Below are 23,666 nucleotides of genomic sequence, written 5' to 3' on the forward strand. Positions count from 1 at the left end.
TGGAGGAGGGTCATAGGGGGAGGAGCCAGTGCACACCACCTAGTCCTAAAGCTTTTACTTTTGTGCCCTGTCTCCTGCGGAGCCGCTAATCCCCATGGTCCTGACGGAGTCCCCAGCATCCACTTAGGACGTCAGATAAATTATTATTATTATTAATAAGAATAATAATAAGAAAGAGATACATTGCTATATAAATGCACACAATCTCTATAAACGGGAGGAATAAAAATTAGTCTGATTCTTATTGGCTACTGCTGGCTGCTGTCCGCAGTCCAAATTTCACAGTAGAGGATCAATGTAAATAGGGATATTTTTTAATGCTGGAGGGTCCTTTCATCTGCAACACTGGTCAATCAGACACTCAAGCCTTCAAACAGATCCATTAAACAGTATGTGAGACCTTAATCATTTCCATCTGACCAAAGAGACAGGGCCTATTGGAGTTGGTTCATATTTTCTTGGATCAGTAGCATGTGCTTTGTGCCAAATCTGGTCATGGGCCGGCGGGATGTAATGCAGGGATTGCTGGATGCCGGACAAAGACAGACATTTTTTTTTTAATGGCAATCTCTCACAATGCATGGCTTTGCCTTGTAAGTGATTGCCCCTTTAAAAAAAGTCAGAGTTCATCTGGCTTTTCCGCACGGCCGCCGAACTTGGGCGGCATTACATCCCGCCCCATTTCTTCACAACAGAATGCAGGGATTGCTGCATATAATCTCCAAAGTCTTTGGCCTTACAGATTGTGCCTTGTTCTCAGCTGCGACAAGAAGTTTTGTTTCTCGACTATTTCTGATAGTGAAAATAAGTTATAACTAGCTGGAAGCGTTTTAGTTTTTAACAGCTGTCCCCAGTTTTTGTAAGAGTGAATTATCTTTACTTTCAAATCCCTACAGATGCTTACAGGTTATTGAAGTTATGCAGTGCAACGAACACAACCTGAACTGTTTGAATTAGAACATTTATTTTCCCTGCACCTGTCTTGCCTTGTACTGTATATTGAAGGACTAATGAGTCTTTCAACCTTTTGAGCCTTGCTAACAGCAAACTATGGGCCTAATTCAGAGTTGATCGTAGCAGCAAATTTGTTAGCAGTTGGGCAAAACCATGGGGGTCATTCCGAGTAGTTCGCTCGCTAGCAGTTTTTAGCAGCTGTGCAAACGCTTTGCCTCCGCCCACTGGGAGTGTATTTTAGCTTAGCAGAAGTGCGAACTATAGGATCGCACAGCGGCGGCAAACAATTTTTGTGCAGTTTTAGAGTAGCTCAATACCCACTCAGCGCTTGCGATGACTTCAGACTATTCAGTTCCTGTTTTGACGTCACGAACACGCCCTGCGTTTGCCCAGCCACGCCTGTGTTTTTCCTGGCACGACTGCATTTTTCCGAACACTCCCTGAAAACGGTCAGTTGACACCCAGAAACGCCCACTTCCTGTCAATCACTCTGCGGCCAGCAGTGCGACTGAAAAGCTTCGCTAGACCTTTGTGAAACTACATAATTCGTTGCAATTGTACGACGCGCGTGCGCATTGCGCCGCATACGCAGAAGTGCAATTTTTTGCCTCATCGCTGCACAGCGACTGAATGCAGCTAGCGATCAACTCGGAATGACCCCCCATGTGCACTGCAGGGGGGGGCAGATATAACGTGCAGAGAGAGTTAGATTTGGATGGGGTGTGTTCAAACTGAAATCTAAATGCAGTGTAAAAATAAAGCAGCCAGTATTTACCCTGCACAGAAACAATATAACCCACCCAAATTTAACTCTCTCTGCACATGTTACATCTGCCCCACCAGCAGTGCACATGGTTTTGCCCAACTGCTAACAAATTTGCTGCTGAGATCAACTCTGAATTACCCCCTATAAGTACAATAATATTGAATCAACTTATGTACTAAATATATCCAATATCATAGTAATTATTTAAGATCTGTTAAAATGCTATAATTTAAGGATTCAGCTCATCTAATACAACGCAAGATTGATGAAAATGAACCAACATATGAATATTTGGTGATGTTATTTGCTTGTCATTTTCTATATTGAAAATGATTTATCGCATTGCTGGTATGGTAGTTTGAATCTGTCAGATATTATTCTTTAAAAAACATTTTGTACTATCCTATTGTTTTAAAAATGTACTTCCATATGTGTGCTATTACAGTATATATGGATATATAGCTTCTGCATTTACGTCTTATAAAGATTGTCTAGAGAGAGAAAGAGAGAACGAGAGCGCTGTATTGATAAATGCTAGCATGCTGTTACTGAAAGGGTTCATTTTGTAAGGAACATTGATTTCTTATCAAACAATACCCAAATTTACTGTGCTTGAAATTTTCACAACAAATGTAAAAAGGTTGTACTAGCTTCCAATCAATTACAGACTTATTGTATTTGTAACATACATTTTAATGAGGGGTAATTAACTTCATAGAACTGTACACTAATTAACTACATAGAACTGTAAACTATCTTCTGTAAATATGTAGCCCAAGACAATATTAAAATGTTGGAGCTTAAATTTAATAACAAAAAGAAATGTGGGAAAAAAATTAATGAATTATGCAAAGGCTGTACACCACAAATTGTGCTGTGTAATAAATATATTTTCATGCAAGTGAGTCCTAACCAAGGACGTGCGGTGAGCTAAATGGCTCAGGAGGCACTGGCTAGCACCAGAGCCAGATTTACATGCAATATATGAGCCAAAGCGTACATCTGGGCATTATACACAGGTATGGCAGTATAAACTCCTGAAAATTTGGTGAGTTTTGATCAGAGATGTGCAGAAAAGACAGGCACTGCCTCACCTGCCACAGACTTTTTACTCCAGAGTTTTGGCTATAAAAATGATTAGAATAATACAAAGACGTTATTTCAAACAAATTATTTGTATTTTTCATATACTTTATACAGTGAAAATTCTGGAACAAATGTTAGTATGACAGGAAAGGCTCTGCCTCACCTGCCTCACCTCACCGCACGTCACTGGTCCTAACCAGTACCAGATTAAGGTCCACATGGTCCTGGAGCTGAAATTTATTTAGGGCCTATTGCGTGCCTTGTCAGGAGGTGTGACAAGCGCTGTGGTGGGTGTAGTCGAGGGGATGTGGCCTGTGCAATGGGTGTGGTTATCTCCATGGATGTCATAACTAGTGCCTACCTTCAACCATTTAATAGAGGAACAGAGCAACCGACCCATACACACATACATACACACATACATACACATACACACATACATACACACATACATACACATACACACATACATACACACATACATACACATACACACATACATACACACATACATACACATACACACATACATACACACATACATACCCATACACACATACATACACACATACATACACATACACACATACATACACACATACATACACATACACACATACATACAGTGGTCGTTAAAGTGTGAATTTGAAGTGCGTGTATGGGAAATGAAACAGGAGTACTGTTGCGTGCGCCAAAAAAGGGGGCACGGCCACTGAAAAGAAGTGTGTCCTTAAAAGTATATGCATTAGTGTGCCCCCTCCTGGTCTGTATGTGCATCATTGTGTCCCCTCCCTCTCTTTGCCTGTATGTGCATTAGTGTGGGTAGAATCTATATCCCCATCGCTTTAAGGACCCGTATGTGACATCAGGTGAGAGCGGAGGTTGTCTTATGCCATTACAGCATTTTTTTTTCTCCAATCTTAATTTGTTATAAGTTATTTTCTGTTTTTGTTTGGCTCAATTGTACCCTCGCAGCCTCGCTTTGCTCGCCACACTTCGGGCCTGAAGTCTCACTTTGCTTGCCACAGGTTACTATTCCCATTGGTGGTGACATTGACCCAGTGCAGTATAGGAAAGGTCCTCTCAGCAGAGGGGATCTAGGCGCTACCCATCAGTGAGCCCCCTCCCTCCCCTCCTAGTCTGTTTATGGGGAGGCAGTCAATTGACCGCCAGTTAGGATCCCAGCATTCAAGATACTGACGCTCAAATACCGACGGTCAGAGTTCCGACCTCCGGGTGGATTCCCCACTTGGGTGGTGGTCCACGCCACCACCCGAGGAGGAATAGAACCCTGTGGCGACCAAAGGTTGCCACTGGGCTCAAAGCGTGGCTAGCGCAGCGAGCCCGAGAGGGGACACTCTGCGCTCACCACCGGGATCCCGGCTGTTGGGATCCCAGCGTCGGTCTCCAATCTGCTGGGATCTCATACTGATCCCTGTATATGCTGTTTTGATCCCCCCTCTCCTCCTAGTCTGTACTGTATGTGCATTATTGTGCCTCCTCATCATAGTCTTTTTGTACATTAAGTGTCTTGACTTTCCCTATAATTTGTAGTCTGTTCCCTAGGTGTTAACCTGCTCTCATCGCTTGGACCTTTCAGCAGCTCAGCTCAGGGGCGGATTGGGATGGAAAATCAGCCCGGGAAATGTATGGAAGCAGCCCTAATAGGGGCGGGGAATTTTGAGGTGGTGGGGTCTGTCGAGGGGGGCAGGATACTCACTCCTCATGGGCCTGATTCTGAGTTGGACACAGTTGCGGCCTTCCTTGCCACTTTTGTATCTGTGACTTTATGCTAATGCCGTTACACAGCCCTACCCTGGTGTACATATGTGCATCTGAATTTGCAAGGGCTGAGACGCCCACTGTCAGTGTCTACAGAGGCTGCAATCATGCTTTGTGCATCGTTAGTCGCCAATGCCACTTTCACCAGCCATATGCAATGCGCAGATCATCCATCTCAGTATGGCCTCCAATGTGAGCAATATGGTGTCTCTGTACGTAGTCACTTTCACCAACACATACGTGTTACTGCAATAACACGCCCATACTGCATTTTGAGGCTGGGGACACAGAATGGTGCTGGAGTGACACAGGAAAGGATGAGGCTGAAGTGATATAGGTGAGTGAGGTGGACAGTGACGCAGTGAGCCAATAGCCGACTGAACTCTAATTACTGGGGAGGGATGGCGGCCCCACAAACACGTATACTGGGCCACAAGATTTCTGTTGCCGACCCCTGAGGATATTACTAAAAAGACTCTTTTACTACCAATGTATAACCATGAGTTAATTTGTTGATGGCTCCCAATTAAGCTGAATTGCTCATGCAGAAAGATACAGTCATTTAGTTGCATTTTTAACATACTGTACATTGTCATGGAGTGTTTTATGTGCCCGGCCAGAGAAGGAAGGAGGGGGGGCTGACCTGCATGTCTCAATCCATTTTGTTCTCCTCAGCTCATGGAAGGGACTTCACTTATCTCTTATACTGAAAATCAGACGCCCGTATGTACACTGCCGCTGTGCTGTCTGTACAGACAGTGCAGAAGTCACTCACCCCGCACTTATGGTAGAGGGTAGCCGGCTTCCTGTTGGTCAGAGGTCCACATTGTTGCTATGCTGTGCTGTTCTGTCGTGGGGGCCCCGGATACAGCTGGTTAGCTTGTCCCCCACCCACCCCCTGCTGGAGGCGCGTTATGCACTGTGCTGCTCCCAGCTAGCGGCACCAGGAAAGGGGAGGAGCTGCACCTCCTCCACCTCCAGCCGGGATGTCCTCATCATTAGCACTGGGGGGAGGAGCTGAGAGTAGAGGAGAAAAGTGCTCGAGAGGAGACTGGAGAGCGGAGTGGACCTTCCTCCTCCGGCCGGCCGGGACTTGAATGTACGGATTGGGCTGGGGTAGGGGCACTGTGTGGCCGTGGTTGCAGTGCTGGCGGCATATAATGAGTCAGTGTGACTCATTGTAATGCCGGCGTTTATGGGCCCCTTCACTGCCGCAGGCTGTGTGCCTATTTTCAATGGAGGGCCTGGAGCTGCAGCTCCATCCGCCCCATTGTTAATCCGGCCCTGGTCCTAATTAATATGTTGGGGCATATGTAATAGGGTCCGAGTTTACCGGAGGTGCGGCCACTCTCTGAGGTTTTTTAAAGCAACAATCATTTACCAGGCATGGGTTTGCTTTGTAAATGACTGCTGCTTTAAAAAAAACCTCAGAGATCGTCCGGCATCCCCACCTCCGGAAAACTATTTCCCTTTGTATTATTAGTGTTTCTATAATGGGTGCAACGTGTGCTGTGCACATGGGCCCCATGACCACAGGGGCCCAAAAGACACACATTGCACCCATGTTTATTACTTACCTTTCCGGATCCCGCATCGGAACTGCAGATGCAATAAAAAAACAGCAAAACGGTCACCACGCATGCACACAGTAGGAATTTAGGGGGTCATTCTGACCCGATCGCACGCTGCAGTTTATTGCAGCGGTGCGATCAGGTCAGAACTGTGCATGGACCAACGCTGCATGCATCCTTTCGTGGGCACGGTCCGGCCAAAGCAGGCGTGGTCGGACCGTGCGGGGGGTTGGCCGCAGCCATGGTCATGATCAGCTATGGTCATGATCGTAGCCCTGCAAAATTTTGCAGGGCTACGATCAACTCGAAATCACCCCCTTAGTCTCCGGCGGCAGCATGTTTCTGAAGACCTGCACATGCGCAGTAGATTTTTTTTTATTTTTTAGTATTTTTTTAACCAGTGCAGGATCCAAGAGCCCGGGGCTGGTTATGCTTTAACTGTCAATAGAAGGGTTCTTTGTAGTGATAGAGTAATGTTATTAACAGGGCCGGTTCAAGGGCGCTCTGCGCCTCGGGCAGGAAATGGGGCGTGGTCTAATACAGGGGGCGTGGTCAATTACGCCCCCTGTACATTAAAAGCGCCGCTTGAATGCTGAGCGGTGCACGATGACGTCATCGCGCACCGCACAGCAAAAGGTCCTCTCCACGAAGGGAAACTAGACGCTATGAGTCTAGTTCCCTTCGTAGAGAGGACCTTTGCTGTGCGGTGCGCGATGACGTCATCGCGCACCGCTCAGCAAAGTTACTCTCCAGGAAGGGAAACTAGACGCATAGCGTCTAGTTCCCTTCAGGAGGCGGACGGGGACGGCAGCGGAGGCGGACAGGGACACAGCGGGCAGCAGTGGCGGATCTTGCCACGGTGCGGCGCCCTCCGGATGGCGCCAGCGCCCTCCGGAAGGCGGCGCCCCGGGAAAAAGTCCTGCTTGCCCGTGGCAAGATCCGCCACTGGTTATTAAGTTCAAGAGTAGAACTCTACTTGTACCTAGTAATGACAATCAATTGAGGTCATCTATGGGCACCTTCAAAATGCGCAGATCCAGACTTTGGATGGAAAAAAATCTGCAGATCACTGAAACAAATCTTTAATGTATGAGCAATGGGGGTCATTCCGAGTTGATCGCTAGCTGAAAATGTTAGCTGCGCAGCGATGATGCAAAAAAACAGCATTTCTGCGCATGCATATGCGGCGCAATGCACACGCACGACGTACTTTCACAACGGCCGATGTAGTTTCACACAAGGTCTAGCGAAGCTTTTCAGTCACACTGCTGGCCGCAGAGTGATTGACAGGAAGTGGGCGTTTCTGAGTGTCAACTGACTGTTTTCAGGGAGTGTTCGGAAAAACGCAGGCGTGCCAGGAAAAACGCAGGCATGGCTGGGTGAACGCAGGGCGTGTTCGTGACGTCAAAATAGGAACTGAACAGTCTGAAGTGATCGCAAGCGCTGAGTAGGTCTGAAGCTACTCTGAAACTGCACAAAAATATTTTGTAGCCGCTGTGCGATCCTTTCGTTCGCACTTCTGCTAAGCTAAAATACACTCCCAGTGGGAGGCAGCATAGCATTTGTACGGCTGCTAAAAACAGCTAGCGAGCGATCAACTCGGAATGACCCCCAATGTTTAATGGAATGGGGAAACAATATATCTGGGGGGGTGGGGGAATTACAGGATCTGTGAAACAATAAATTGTGATTGCCTTTAGGTTTGCCCTTCCAATGGGATTGCTCTAGACCAGTGGTTCTCAAAATCGGTCCATAGGACCCCACACGGTGCATGTTTTGCAGGTAACACAGCATGTGCACAGGTGTATTAATTACTCCCTGACACATTTTAAAAGGTCCGCAGGTGGAGCTAATTATTTCACTTGCGATTCTGTGAGGAGACCTGCAAAACATGCACTGTGTGGGGTCCCGAGGACCGAGTTTGAGAACCTGTGCTCTAGACCATAGGTTCTCAAACTCGGTCCTCAGGACCCCACACAGTGCATGTTTTGCAGGTAACCCAGCAGGTGCACAGGTGTATTAATTACTCACTAACACATTTTTAAAGGTCTACAGGTGGCGCTAATTATTTCACTTGCGATTCTGCGAGGAGACCTGCAAAACATGCACTGTTTGGGGTCCTGAGGACCGAGTTTGAGAACCTGTGCTCTAGACAGTCAAGAAACCAGTTCATCTGACTGAAGCCTGGAGTGTTAGCAATCCCAGACAGGCAAGTATCCGGAAATTCCAACTTCAGTGATCGGCTGGCTCTCTCCGTTCCATCCCTCAATCCTGCCTCCTCTGTTCCGTCCCACCTCCCATGCTCTGTCTGGCCTTCTCTACTGAGAGCTGAACAGAGCTATAAGACCAGATGGGAATAGCATTAGTGGTAGATGAGGGACAAAGGATCCAGAAAACACCAACATTTTAAAACAACAAAGTAAAGGTTTGAGTAACATTTGTCCCTTGTCTGATCATATTGAATATGAAAATTTGCAGAAATAACAATGGATTTGATGCTTACATAGGGTATAGGCTGCATAGGCTGGTTGGGATAATTTATAGTAAGCATGTTTAGGTATGTGTGCAACTGTCGGAGGGTGAGAATTATATAGAAAGGTTACAAAGGACAGGCAATTCATGGTGAGTGTGTCAAACTGAACAAGATGCTTTTTCGCCTGGTGTGGGATATTGAAAAGGGCGGCTGCTAATTGAAATGTGTTGGTGACTGTTTTTCATGTCCCAGCTGATGTTTCAGGGTAATTTCTAACAGCTGAACTAATTGCTGGTTTCACATGACATAGAGTAAAAGAATCAGTTGCAGATGCAGAGAACATTAACCATACCCTCCCTGCTTGAAAAGTTTTCTGACAAGTACATTTTTCCTGAAGCAATTTTCTTCCTAACATCAGAAATATAGTACAGTACATGCGTTATTAACACAAATACTATCACTTATACACTGTCAGCATGAGGTTACCACCAATCCGGAATTGGATGTGCAGGCTCTCTGATGGCATATAAAGTGGCATGTTGTTATGCTTTATTAATATTTAATACCGCCACTAGATGCCAGTTGAAGACACTGAATGAACACTATTTGTACAGCGTGCACCATTTTTTTTTACTAATATTGCTATAATTGTGGAGAGTACAGCCGTTTACTACTAATATTGCTATATAGCTGTCTATTGGACTGAGTGTGAATTCTACTTGTATTAATCGTATTGTTGAAATTTTTTATACATTGTATTTTAATGTGATATTGTCCTATATATGTATCAATAAATTGATGATTTCTTTTATTATATGTTATACCCAACTGAGCAGAATTTCTAGTTTAAACTTTGTTTACATATATCTATGTTGAGTAAGGATCTGATGGCATATAAAGGAGTGTGTGAAGGCGTCTTATGGCATACAAAGGAGCATGTGGAGCACGGATGGCATATGAGATGCATGAGGGAGCTGTGATGACATATATCAGGGCATGTGGAACAGATGGCATATAAAGGGGCATGTGGAGGGGTCTGATAGCATATAAGGGGCCTGACAAAATAAAATGGCTGACATCTTACTTTGGTTTTGGCCACACCCTTGTCTAATCCCAAAGCACTAATTTATTTATGCAGGATAGAGCTACAGCCCCTAGGTGTAATTTATGATTTTCAAATGTCATCATATCCCAACAAATTCTTACTAGTCTTTGTAATCAATGTTTAATTTAATCCTTGTCCCAGTGTATACTGTATGTTGGCACAATTTATTTCTAATACTACTGGGAAAGATAGAAACATAGAATTTGACGGCAGATAAGAACCACTTGGCCCATCTAGTCTGCCCCTTTTTTTTTTATCCTTTAGGTAATATCAACCCTTTTTGAACCTTAATTCTTTGTAAGCATAGGTGTGCGCAGGGGGGGGGGGAGTGCCTGGTGCGCACAGGCACCCCCTAATGTCCAGCACCCCGATCTCACATGCCTGATGCAGCGATCGCCAAGCAGGCTGATTACTGTCCCCTCTGCGTTGCACCCTGTAGGGACTGCATTACTGACCGGATGCCTGGGTTAATCAAGGGTGCCACTGCCACATGCTTTCAAACTCCTGGCTCCATCTCCATGTACAAAAACTTCGTGATGTGACGTGATGACGTCATGCTGCTCGCACGCCCACCCGTCACACCCGCCACACGCCCACCTCTCTACTTCTATGCTATGCCACCGATGAGGATCAGCATGCAGCCAGCGTTCCTCTTAGGAAGACAAATTCAATACTGGCAGGCGGTTGGCAGCAGTATTGACACGTCACTCGTTTTTCCAGCAGCAGCAGTACTAGTCTGCGACTGTCAGTGTCAGTGAGTGACTGACTTGTAGGTAAGCTGCTGGAGCTTGCAGGGGAAAGAGAGAGGGAGCCAGACCAGGCTGAGGAGGAGCAGTGTAATTGCAGTGAGTGCCATCAGGGGCGTTTGTTTGGTGCACACCACAACATCTGACAATGTATCTGCTTTATTAGGATTGGTACAAGGGTGGATATTTTATATTGCGTTGACCATCAATAGATGGTGCTAGACACGCCCAAAAGGTGGTGCTAGACACACCCCTCCGACGGTGCACCCCCTAATAAAATGTGCTGCGCACGCCTATGTTTGTAAGGATATTCATATGCCTATCCCAAGCATGTTTAAATTGCTCTACAGTCTTCGCCTCTACCACCTCTGATGGGAGGCTATTCCACTTATCCACTACCCTTTCTGTGAAGTAATTTTTCCTTAAATTTCCCCTGAACCTGTCTCCCTCCAGTTTCAGTGTATGTCCTCGAGTTTTAATACTTCTCTTCCTTTGAAGAACCTAAATCCTGATTCCAACTTCCATATCTGTTACTGAGTTCCACTGTAAGAGTTGAATGTTCCATGATCACAATCTTATTGTCCTCAACTTATTAATATACAAACATAGCACATATAATTCAATATACAGTTGGATCCGCACTCATCTATAGCAGCTCCATCACGTACGTGCACTCCCGGCATGACTAGGCGATCTGGTGCCTAGCCGTGCTACGAGAGTGCACTGAGATGCTCCCATTACAGCGAATAGGGTACCTTCGCATCACAGACTAGCATGCAGCCCAGACACTGCGATAGGTGAGCTTCGGCGGGCGCTCTGAGGTGCAGACGGAGAAACGATTAGTGTGGCTCCATCTGTAAGCAGATACCAAATGTGTAGTATAAACAACTCAGGCAGAACAACTCAGATTGTATTTCACACTAAAAATAGAGGGCCTTATTCAGGTTTGTTAGCAAACCAAAAAAGTTAGCAATTGGGCAAAACCATGTGCACTGCAGGTGGGGCAGATGTAACATGTGCAGAGAGAGTTAGATTTGTGTGGGGTGCGTTCAAACTGAAATCTAAATTGCAGTGCAGAAATTAAACAGCCAGTACTTACCATACACAGAAACACTATAACCCACCCAAATCTAAATCTCTTTGCACATGTTAGATCTGCCCCACCTGCTGTGCAACGTGGTTTTACCTAATGTCTAACTTTTTTGGCTTGCTAACAAACCTAAATAACCCCAAAAGATTTCTAAATATGCACAGGAGACAATTTAAAAATCGGTTCCAAACAATCTAGCATCTATCCATAATCCATATATACTGTACTTTATATTATCATGATGCCCCAGAATCATAAATATGACCACAAGCCAAGAAGTAGAAGAAAAAGTACTTTGGAATCTAAATACTATTTTAAAAAAAAAAATCAGGTTTTATTAATTAAGTTGTTAAAATACCTTTAACTTTAGAACACCAATATATTATAAAGCTTTGCAAATGTATTAAAAACGTATGCATATGTGCTCTGTGATTATACTGTATGTGTATACATTTATTTTGAAAGTCAAAATAAATTGATATTAATTTAATTAGTAATATATCCTAATATCTTATATGATGTTATCTAAAGGGCTCTATACACTACAATGATTTTGCACGATTCCATGCGATTCCGACCTTTCGGGCTGATATATCGTATGAAAAGTATCAAATCGAATGTGTTTTACATCCGATTTTTGCGTGGTCCTATGAGCATCGGATCGGAGCCCCTAGGTCATTGGTGCTGCACTCATGATATATCGGAATAGCATGTAATCGTATTGAAAATGGTGTTCTTTTTGTGCGTGCAATGTATCGCACAAGTTTGACTGGCATTCTCCAGGACACTCCCAGCCCGACTAGCCGTCTAATCCAACCCATCAGATATAATTTATGGTAAAATTGTATGCCATAAGATATATCACATGCGATTTATCATGGCTTGTTCAATCGCATGCGATATATCTTATGCAAAAATAGCATAAAAGTACCAAATAGTATGGAATCACTCCTGGGAAGGTCTCGGGGGAGTTCAAGAGAAATCGCATCCGACTTCAGCCTCAGACCTATCGTTGTAGTGTATGGGGTCCTTTGTGGTGCCCATACACTTGTGAGATAATCGGTGCTAACCTTCAATTTCTGTGAGAGAAATCGAAGGATTGTATCCACATTTTAGGTACCTTTCGACGCGATGCGCGGGCACACCGGTCGAATCTTGCGTCTCAAGATAGTATGTGCTGCACTTAATATCTATCGAATCGCAGTACGATCGCATGTGTTTTTAAAAACACATGCTATATATCGCACTGCGATGTGCGATGGGCACCCGCCGGGAGTGGACGGAGGCCGCTCCCACTCGGCAGTAACGTGCCCATCACGTGATTACCATGCGATCTATTGCATGATCGCATGGTAATCACTTTGGCAGTTCAGGTGCAATTTCATTGCACCTGAACTGCCGGTGCGATGCCCAGCGATGTTGCGTCGCGGGGCATCGCACAAGTGTAGGGGCACCATTAGATTAATGGATTTTATTTCTAAGCTATGACACACAGATCATACAAAGTTCAATATCCTTTTTTATTTATTGTTGGTTCTTATAGCATTAATCAAAGTTATATTTACTACAAAAAAAGATTAACTCCCTAGGAGTCCTTCACAAATTTAATTTGAGGAGTCTCTGTTATTGTCTACTCTGAGTGGTTTGGTATTTTATTTATCTTCATCCAATTATGGTAAGCAGACAAGTCATCATTTATTTATTGTTGCATTGAGACAAAATGATTCTTCTCACTTCATCTACAGTACTTGATATATTTATACTGCCTGTTACATAACGGTTTTACATACTATACACACTCAACCTCAAAAAATCTTGAATTATATTGTATATCTAAACGCTTTAGATACTTTATCAAAAAAACATTAAATGACATATAAAATAATCCATCATTTCCTTAAGATGAAATAGAGCAATGTATAGTCTACTTTTGATCACATTGTGGGAATGGGGAGGGGAAGGGGGGTATGTAACAAACCTTGGAGTACAAAGAGATAAAACGCTAACCTATCAACTTCTGTCATGTTACAGGCTGTGTAGGAGAAATTATAGGAGATGACGGGCTGCTACTTTGTCTCTCTACACTCTCTCTAAGATTTGATAAATCTCCCCCTGGATGAGAAAAAATACTTTGTTCTGCTTCATATCTGTGAACCAATTGAATTTTTTCTCTGTTCTAATTCACCCAGAAAGCTATCAATTACTGTTTATTACAGTTGTTGTCCCATTTATGTGGCTTTTTTTTTACCCCAATGGCGAGTTCTATTCTTTGAAAAACTTATAATGTGACCATGCATCATGATAGAAACGCATGCTAATTAGTGTGGCACCATAATTTTCATTCGGCTTACCTGTCGCTCAGAACAAATAATAATGGTGACGGTATAATTGCTTTGATGGGTCAAGATGAAAGATTTGGGAATTATTAAAATATAGCAATCAGGGGAATATCAATGAATCAGAAAAGCAGGATTCTGCCCTAATACCCACCCCAATACTCACCGGTGGGATGTCGGTTTTCAGTGTCCCAGCATCGGTCTTCTGAGTTGTGTCGGGATTCACCTGACAGCTGGCATCCTGTCCCTGCCCCAGTGGAGCTTACGATCTATAATTCCTACTACATGTCCATGCAGACACATTCAAGCTATGGTTAATTTTGGTTGGAGCCATTTAACCTACCAGTAAATTTTCGGAATGTGGGAGGAAACCAGAGCACCCGGAAACACACGCAAGTATCGGTGAATATACAAACTCCACACAGTTAGGGCCATGAAGGGAATGGAAACCCATGACCTCAGTACTGTGAGGCAGTAATGCTAACCATTACATCATCCATAATGCCCCTTCTTGCTTCCTTACCTTAGCTTCTTTCCTGAATATGTTCCTGCTGCCTGCCCTGATTCAGGATCGTGACCTGACTTTTCTGGTTGCTGCTTGCCCTGCCTATTTCCTTTCTCTGGACTTTGCCCATGTGACCTGCACTTCAGTACTGAACCTGGTGCCCTGTTCTATTCTCAACAGTCAAGCTGGGAACTTACTTGGATGGCTGCAAGTTGCAGTGTGTCAACAGTGAAGTCCAAAACCTCCTTGCAAGGGGCACTGGTGAACACCTGACCCTTGTTAGATTCCTTGCCTCTGGGATATGTAGTGCCAAACTGAAATGAACCCCCTAGAATCTCATCACCCCTGATTCATAACATAAAGAACTAACCTAGTAGTGATGTCTGTGAACATTCTGAAGCATTGTTAGCGAGTCCCTGCAATATGTGCTTATATGATTGTAAGATGTTACAAGAGAATACATTGTAATAGGTTAATAAATAGCAGTATATTTTAAACAAAGAGCAGATAAAGTGAATAAGATGATCACACACCACTGGAGCCCTACATTTACATACAGGGTATAGCAGTAGTGGATCCGGTATGAATGGTAGACCATGTTATGGTCGACAGTCATTAGGTTGACCACTATTGGTTGACATTGGTATGGTCGACACAGATAAATGGTCGACACATGAAAATGGTCGACAAATGAAAAGGTCGACATGAGCTTTTTAACTTTTTTGGTGTCATTATCTGCGTAAAGTGATGGGGAACCCCAATTAGTGCTCTCCATGCTTTGGGCAAGGTGTCTTGCTCTGCTGCCGCTGCGCTCAGCACAGATTACTGCTCCCAATCATAGTCCACGTGGATCGTAAAGTATGGAAAAGTTCCCCAAATTTTTTTTTATAGAAAAACTCATGTCGACCTTTTCATGTGTCGACCTTTCACGTGTAGACCATTTTAATGTGTCGACCATGTGCCCATGTCGACCATGTCAATGTTGACCAATAGTGGTCGACCATATGACTGTCGACCATAACATATGCTTTTGCTTTGGGTAGCACCAAACCTAGTTGGCCGTAGCTATCCATTAAATTCCTGAGTTTTTGACAAAGACAATATCATTTTTAATAACAATGGAATAATAAATGAACAGCAATTAATAATTGATATAACTTTAAAAGAATGTGAGACCCTACTACATTTGTGCAACAACTGAAAAACATATTTTAGAGCCCACTAAATGTTAGTGGAACATGATATAGTGGAACAAAGTATAGCTGTTGTGTGACAGGTTTTGATAACATAGTGCAGGGTCACACTGTAATGATGAAGAACAAACAGTAAATTTCCTGCTATGTCTATGACATAAGTGAACAACGTATTCAAAACCTTCCTTGTTTATCTATACAATAGGGATCTGGTACAATATAAATCAATTACATAAAAGGTGATACAGATATATCCACGCCTATGAAAGTAAGCAGTGTTTGAAAGCCCGCTATGGTTTATTTATAGCAGCGGGATATGATACAATATAACAGACAGTACGGATACATTGAGTAGATGAGTGAAAAGAACATATCTATTATTTGGTCACAATGCAGCAATAAAGGAATGATGACCTGTCCATTTACCATAATTTGATGAAGAGAAATATAATTACAAAGCAATCACAGTAAGGAAAGCAAGAGGCTTTGTAAATCAGATATATGAAAGACTCCCAGGGAGTTTAAGGTCTTTGGCTAACAGAACTTGGATTAACCCTATAGGAACTAACATTAATTAAAATAGCATATTGAAGGCCAGTATACAGTATTTAATGATCTGTCCCATCTCTATAAAAAATATTATTTTCTAAGCTAAAGACATCATGAGATATTAGACTGAGATGCTATTAATTAGACCATTTTAATGTTATGTTGAATTTTAAAATAAGTATCTTCTCTTATAATCACAGAGCGCATATTGCATAAGTAATATAATCATATTTCAAAGCAGTAGAATATATTGGTGGGCAGGAAAGGGGCGCTTTAAAAGGAGATGGAGACCGGTCTCCTTGTAGACTTTCCCCTCTCACACTGGCGCATGCACAGAGTAGACTCTATCACTGTGCCAGTGTCTTCTGTGCCTGCATATCTCTATGGGGAAATAGTGCTACTTCCACTGTACCAGTGATTTCTGCAGTGCTGGTTCCACTGTACCAGTGATATGCACCTAATATATCGTCTGATCTGGTGGATCAGAAGATATATTGTTCACATCATCCAGTGTGTATACACTATATTGTTAATGATGCGAGCTCCCGCTGGACGTTAACGAAGTTACCGATATCTTTCGTTCCAGCCTTGAAATCTAAAGATACAGTATTAGACAAGACTGCATGCACCTTGGTGTGAGTGGATGCTTCACTGACAATATTGGTAATGATATCGTTCAGTGTACATGCCTGAAATCTTTTCACTTGACGACGTTGCATCTTATGCACAGCACAAGTGTGTACCCAGCCTTAGTGGTGAGGATCGAGGAACGTATATAGTCTGTGGACAGGGTGTGCAGTTTGGGCCTCTTTAGATCCAGGGCCCCTTTGTACTCCACACCCTGCTCACATTATACTGTAGATACACTGTTGTTGCCAGGATCATTTTGAAGGTGTTCAAACAAATGTATTAAAAAAAAATGTTGTTTATGATCAAACTTTGGACTCCGAAGCGCTGCTGTACGGAATAATTTTCCTTAGCTTAGGATCGTGGTGATGCCTATAATGCTTGTGAGTAGAACCACCTATATGATGATAGAACAAGCACTTAAGGGCGGATCATAGTTTAAGAGATACAAAAAAGAACCTACAGTAGATTTTCTCTAGTGCAGATTTTCATATCCATTTTTTATATGAGTACCCTCTACATTGTCATTAGGCATTCCCCATTCACTCCGGCCTAAGCAGGTCCTTTTTATCTGTTAGTAAATATATATTTTTTAGATGCATATGAATTGATAATAAACTGATGTAGAACATGTACTAAGCAATATATGGAAAGTACAAGATAACAGCAGGGCAACAAAGTCTAGTAAGTGACTACCAAGTCCACAACTAGGATCTCTTATTTCCTTAATAAGGAACTCCTAAAATTTAAATTCTGTCCTGGCCAATACCATATTATGTTCTGTATTTTTAATTTTATCTCATGTAATTTTATCTCATTTAAATTCATATTATATATATATATATATATATATATATATATATTCGCGCTAAATCGCCGCGGGTGCATGCGCAGAAGAAACCGGATGTGGGGCGGAAGTGACGCACTGCGTCCGCCACAACCGGAAGTGTGGCGGAAATACCGCTACTTACAGATTCTAAAGACTGTTCCCTTTACTATTGGACTTTTAAACACTCGTTTTTAACTAATAACATGTTGCACAATCCTTCACTAAGCTGGAATTTATTGCTATATGTACAGATTCGTATGTCTAAGAGTATCTGCTAATTAATGAGATCACATGACTTCTAATGATGTCACTACCCTCCCACTAAGGGATATGGCTATAAATAGCTGCCAAGGTTCATTTTGTCCCTACCCTGTGAAGAAGTCTCATCAGACGAAACGCGTTGGGTGACTTGTACCTACCTCACTCTAAGATAAGGATACTTTTAATTTGCTCTTTTTTATTCGGTGCTTTTAGATCAGTTGTGTATTTTATTGTCCCAATTTTTATGTATCTCCTTTTATGTTTGCATTTTTATGTCAATAAATAGCTTTTATATATATTTTTAACTGGCAATTTTATACCTTTTACGGACACCCAGGTCGCTACTCACCCTCATCCCCTCCTTTTCCATATATATATATATATATATATATATATATATATATAAGTTCAATGGTGGCCGACACTCCATCTGAAACATAACATAAATCTAAATGCCCGGGTGTCTTCAATAGGAATTAATACACAAATCAAGCTGTTTGCGGCACACACAGTACTTGATGCCAATTCAGAGTGTCCCAGTCATCTTAGAGGAACATCCATCAGACAGGGCAGGTCAACGTTTAATTTATTAACCACTTAACTGGCATGGTCAGATTTCATGCAACTGCGCCGTTTCACCCCGTCCCCCCGTTTTTCCATAGCAACGGGGCTGTGAGGCGCACGTCCGATAGTGTCTGCACCCGGCTGGGTGTCGGTTCTGGTGGAGGGTTTTCTTTTTCACATTATAAAAGGTGAGATTGTTTGCTTTTTCTGTATGTTGATGAAATTTATACTTAATAAATGAAATGTTGACCTGACCTGTCTGATGGATGTCCCTTTAAGATGACTGGGACACTCTAAATTGGCATCAAGTCCTGTGAGTGACGCAAACAGCTTGATTTGTGTGTGTGTGTGTGTGTGTGTGTGTATGTATGTGTATGTATATATATATATATATATATATATATATATATATATATATATATTCTTGTACAGTCCACACTCTAGCCTTGTGTATCAACTGCTGGGGTGGCATCCATATAGATATGTGTCACCTGGACCAGTCCATTCAAATGTAGAGATAAATATCAGGAGCACTCGCCAGTCTTGATAAGCCTTTTTTATTAGTAACATCAGGAAATCAGCATAGGGGTATCAACGTTTCGGCCCCATATGGGGACCTTTGTCAAGATCACAAGCCAGTGTGAGTAACCCACATTTATAACCATATAGCCCTCCCCCTCATTAGGTAACAAGAAACACCTGTGTTATAATCAAAAGTGTACAAAAAGCGCTGAATATATCAGCACAAACATCACTTATCAATAACAAAACAACATATATAGACATACACCACAATTACATTAAAATCAGTGTGTAAAACTCACAGTAATATACTTAGGCAGCACAGCAGAGCGGTTTGCGGTCCACTGCGCCGCACTTCCGGTATTTGGAACGCATCTTCCGGTCACATGACCGGAAGTGCGTGGTAGTGCAAAGTAAAGCATCAAAAAAGCGTCCCCATGGCAACCCGATCTTTCTAATGCATATAGGACATGTCAATGCCACAATATTAGTCTTCCAATACCATAAATACATACATAGATGCCTATAGTATGTTAACCAATGAGGTAACATTTTATATTGTATTGTAATATTAAGCTAGCATAGTAATATACTGTGAGTACACAATTAATAGAATGCATTATACCAGATATCTGCATGTGTCAGTGCACAGATGATCCTCCCAAAAGAAAAAATACACATGCATAAGCGCACAGTATAAGAGCGCATATATGTGTATGTGTACACAAATGCGCACACCCACATACACACACCCCCACCAGTACGCACAGGAGTGCATATGTATAGATTAGTATTTACATTTAAACTTCAAAATATGTATCCCAAATATTTTAATTATCATCTAACCATTATTCAATCCTAACTGATGGATTATGGTGAGATTCCAGATGAATAGCTCACTGTGGATGTGGACAGAGAAACACAGACTTATGATTTAAGTAATTTTTCTTTTTAACTAACAAAATTTTATTAGAGAAATTTTCCAATACAGAGCATACACATCGGATTAAAGACAAACAAGTTCAATATCATAGTAGTAGTACATCTGTAATCTGTGATACAGGGTAACAATACTAGAAAGTATAAAAAACAGGAACACAAGGAAAATAGAGGAAAGGAGGAAGAGAGAAGATAAAAGAAGAAAGAAACATAAGATAAGGGAGATGCTGGCAGTCAATATTCCAGGGAAGATGTAGAGAGCTTACGCATATATAGAACCTAAACTAAACAGTGGGCAGATACTTAGGAGACCAGAAACGGCTCGTGTATATGAACTATCCTATGATATTCGGTACTACCGAGGTTTTGTCAAAGGGGCTCGACCACAACGTTTCAATGGATTTAAGTAATTTTTCCATTTTTTTGCGTTTGTATTTTTTATGGTTTTTCCATTTTTCAAATTTTTTCTACTCCGTGACATAGACAGTCTAATAGATCATTGGCAGTAGCGTGGATTGCACGCTTTTTCCCTGCAGTTCTGGTACTTTGACTATATGGAGAGTCTAGTGTCTGCTGAGTTGCTATCCTCAGCTGAACATGAGTTGCTAGATTTGACTGATGACGACGCTAATCGGGTTCTATCTGTGTTTGGTGATTTTGAACGTCTACCAGCTGAAAGTGCGCTTGACCTGTATCATAAATTGCTAAATTTACAAAAGAAGGAAGTGGACCTGTTGTTGCATGGGCAGTTTCTTTCTGATTATTATTGTAAAAAACAACTGCCAAGAGGCTTTCGTATAAAGAATATCCCTACAATTGGGAGAAGTAATCCAGCCTTTTGCAGCAGATGGTGCACTGTCCTAAACAAATGCTCCTTTGACCTTCTCTTACTTGTCATTGAGGAGGTTGGGGCTGATCTTAAGAAAGTAAGGGCTGATATAGCTATATCACGTACCCAGACAATTGAGGTTTTTCAAACTGATACCTCACAGCAGTGGCTAAGCAAGCTTAAGGAGCAGGTTGATAAATATCACAAGGAACTGGTGACGTTCAAGAGAGCCAACTTGGTTAAGGTAGAGCGTGATTATAAAGATCACAGTGTTTATAGATGGCTCACGGGAAGTGAGAATTGTTTCTCCTCTAGGTTTAAAACTAATAGATATCGTTACAACCAGTCTCAGTTTGACAGCTATTCCTCTTCAGAAAGGGAATCTTCAGATTCACAGACAAGCTCTAAACCCCCGTTGCCGAGAGCTAATACTAGATCTAAGAATAGTGATCCACCTTTAAACGCAGAAGGCCCCACCTCCGGTGGGGCAAATTCAAAAGAAAAAAAGAGACAAGCGAAGAATCGGAAGAATCGGTAATAAACTTATCATATACTTTAACTGAACCAGAGACGAGTTTACTCTCAAAGGGGCTCAGTTTTATACCGACTCCTAAATTTGATAAATTTCAGTGGTCAGTTGACAGATTTAAATTAGGTCAGAAACTCAGGCTTACTGAAAAGTTCCAGGGTGCAGGGGGAATGAATCGCGTAATTACGCCGTTTAAGAAAAGAAGTGTTTATGATCCTCCCTCACAGAATTCTAGTATAAAAACGTTCACTTGGCTTCTAGATGTTAATGTTCAGAGTTCACTCAAGAGATGAAAACATATGAGGTATAACTTGAATCCCCTTGAGAGGCGAGCCCTTAGGGATCTCAGAGAGAACAGCTCACTCACTATACGCCCTGCAGATAAGGGGGCGCAGTAGTGGTGTTGAACACTAGGGATTATGATGAGGAGGCTCTTAGGCAATTAGCAGATACTAACACCTACAAACTGCTAAGTGGAGATCCGGCTGATGCTTTCAAAAAACGATTAGACACTGTCCTAGATATTGGATTGATGAATCGTTGGATCAGTGAGGAGGTGTTTGCCCTGTTCTGTACTTGCTACCCAAGATTCACAAGACTTTGGTCTAACCTCCGGGCCGTACGATAATATCGGCTCGTAAATCGTTGTTTTCCTCCATTGCACAATATCTTGATAGTTTCTTACAGGTTTGTGTTAAAGATACCTCGAGTTATCTACAGGACACGGGTGACTTCTTGAGAATGGTCAACACCTTACCTACATCACAGCATAAGATCTTGGTAACGATGGATGTTACCTCGCTGTATACGATAATACCTCATAATGAGGGCGTGGCGGTGGTTAGATGGGCGTTAACTCGTCTGCATACCACTCCACCACCTATTGAGTTTTTGATTGAACTTTTGGAACTTACATTGACATGTAATTATTTTCATTTTGGAGGCCGATACTATCTCCAGACGGCGGGGACAGCTTTGGGTAGTAATATAGCACCGGCATACGCAAATCTGTATATGGATGCCTACGAAAACACGCACATCCTCCTGCTGTTTGGGGATAGTATCGGCTTCTATCGTCGTTTTATCGACGATGTTTTCTTTATTTGGTCAGGCAGCGAGACTGCCCTTTTGAAGATGGTTGATCATCTGAATAATCTGGAATCACCTGTGAGGTTTACTATGACATATAGCATTTTCTAGATGTGACTGTCTATGCCACTGAGGTGGGGTATGGATACAAACTATATAGGAAGACTACAGACCGTAATACACTTTTACATTTTGGGACTTCCTCCCCCCCCCCCCCCCCCCCCCGGGTTCTCTCAAACAAAGTCTACCAGTTTCACAATTCCTTCGGGTGCTGCGGAATAACTCTGAACCTGAGAGTTCACAGGCACAATTGGAAGAAATGAAACAAAGCTTCTCCATGCGGGGATATAGCCAACAAGTTATCGATAGATGATTACATAGAGCTTTAGACATCTTTGCCAATGGTAATATGAAGAGGAGACAAAAAGCACAAACTCCATTTGTGGTTACTACGACATTTGATACTGCTGGACCTACCATAAGGCATGCTGTGAAGAATCTTTGGCCAATGGTCAAGAGTGACCTGACGCTCTCCAAACACTTACCAGATAAGCCTTTAATCAGCTTTAAAAGTGGACGTAACCTAAACGATATACTGATGCAACCTATGAGGTTACCGACATCTGGGCATGAATCGTGGCTTAGATCACAGAGAACCGGATGTTTCCGTTGTATAAGCTGTACGACATGCAGAAGTATGACATCAGGTGAATATTTTCATCATCCACATACTGGACGTAGAATTAAAATCCGTCACAGGGTGAGCTGCACCTCAGATTTCGTGGTTTACACACTGGTATGCCCATGTTCCCTGATGTATGTGGGGAAAACCATCAGGCCATTCCGTGAAAGGATGGCGAATCACCGCCTGTCTATTAGGACTGCATTGACTGATGGACATTCTGATAAACCAGTTGCGAGGCACACCATACTCTGGCATCATTAAAGTGCATGATAATTGACCGTGTTGCACCCCTTATTAGGGGTGGGGACAGAGCTAAGATACTACTCCAGCGTGAAGCAATGTGGATTCACCAACTAGATACGATAAGGCCCCGTGGTCTGAATGAGGGCATACATTATGGCATCTTTTTGGATTAATGCGATTGATCTGCTTTTGTTTAATTTCTATTTATTTTTTATTTTTTTATATTCTATTTTTTGTTTTATGGTCTGTGGTCTGGATTATGGTCTGTGTCCTGCCCCATCAGTTGGGATTGAATAATGGTTAGATGATAATTAAAATATTTGGGATACATATTTTGAAGTTTAAATGTAAATACTAATCTATACATATGCACTCCTGTGCGTACTGGTGGGG

The 23,666-nt window shown here is 42.5% G+C and overlaps 1 protein-coding gene across 2 annotated transcripts in view; it reads left to right on the forward strand.

Moving 5' to 3' along the window:
- Nucleotides 1-8,462: 8,462 nt before the first annotated feature.
- LOC134935383 (uncharacterized) overlaps nucleotides 8,463-23,666 on the forward strand; it is a 125,068-nt gene continuing 109,864 nt past the window's right edge. The window contains exon 1 of one of the 2 annotated variants that reach the window (XM_063930480.1): nucleotides 8,463-8,584. The gene's annotated coding sequence lies outside the window, so the exon portion shown is untranslated. The remainder of the gene's footprint in view (nucleotides 8,585-23,666) is intronic. The other variant, XM_063930481.1, reaches the window with a different exon arrangement.

This window comes from Pseudophryne corroboree, chromosome 6 (genome assembly GCF_028390025.1).
Source record: "Pseudophryne corroboree isolate aPseCor3 chromosome 6, aPseCor3.hap2, whole genome shotgun sequence".
NCBI lineage: Eukaryota > Metazoa > Chordata > Amphibia > Anura > Myobatrachidae > Pseudophryne > Pseudophryne corroboree.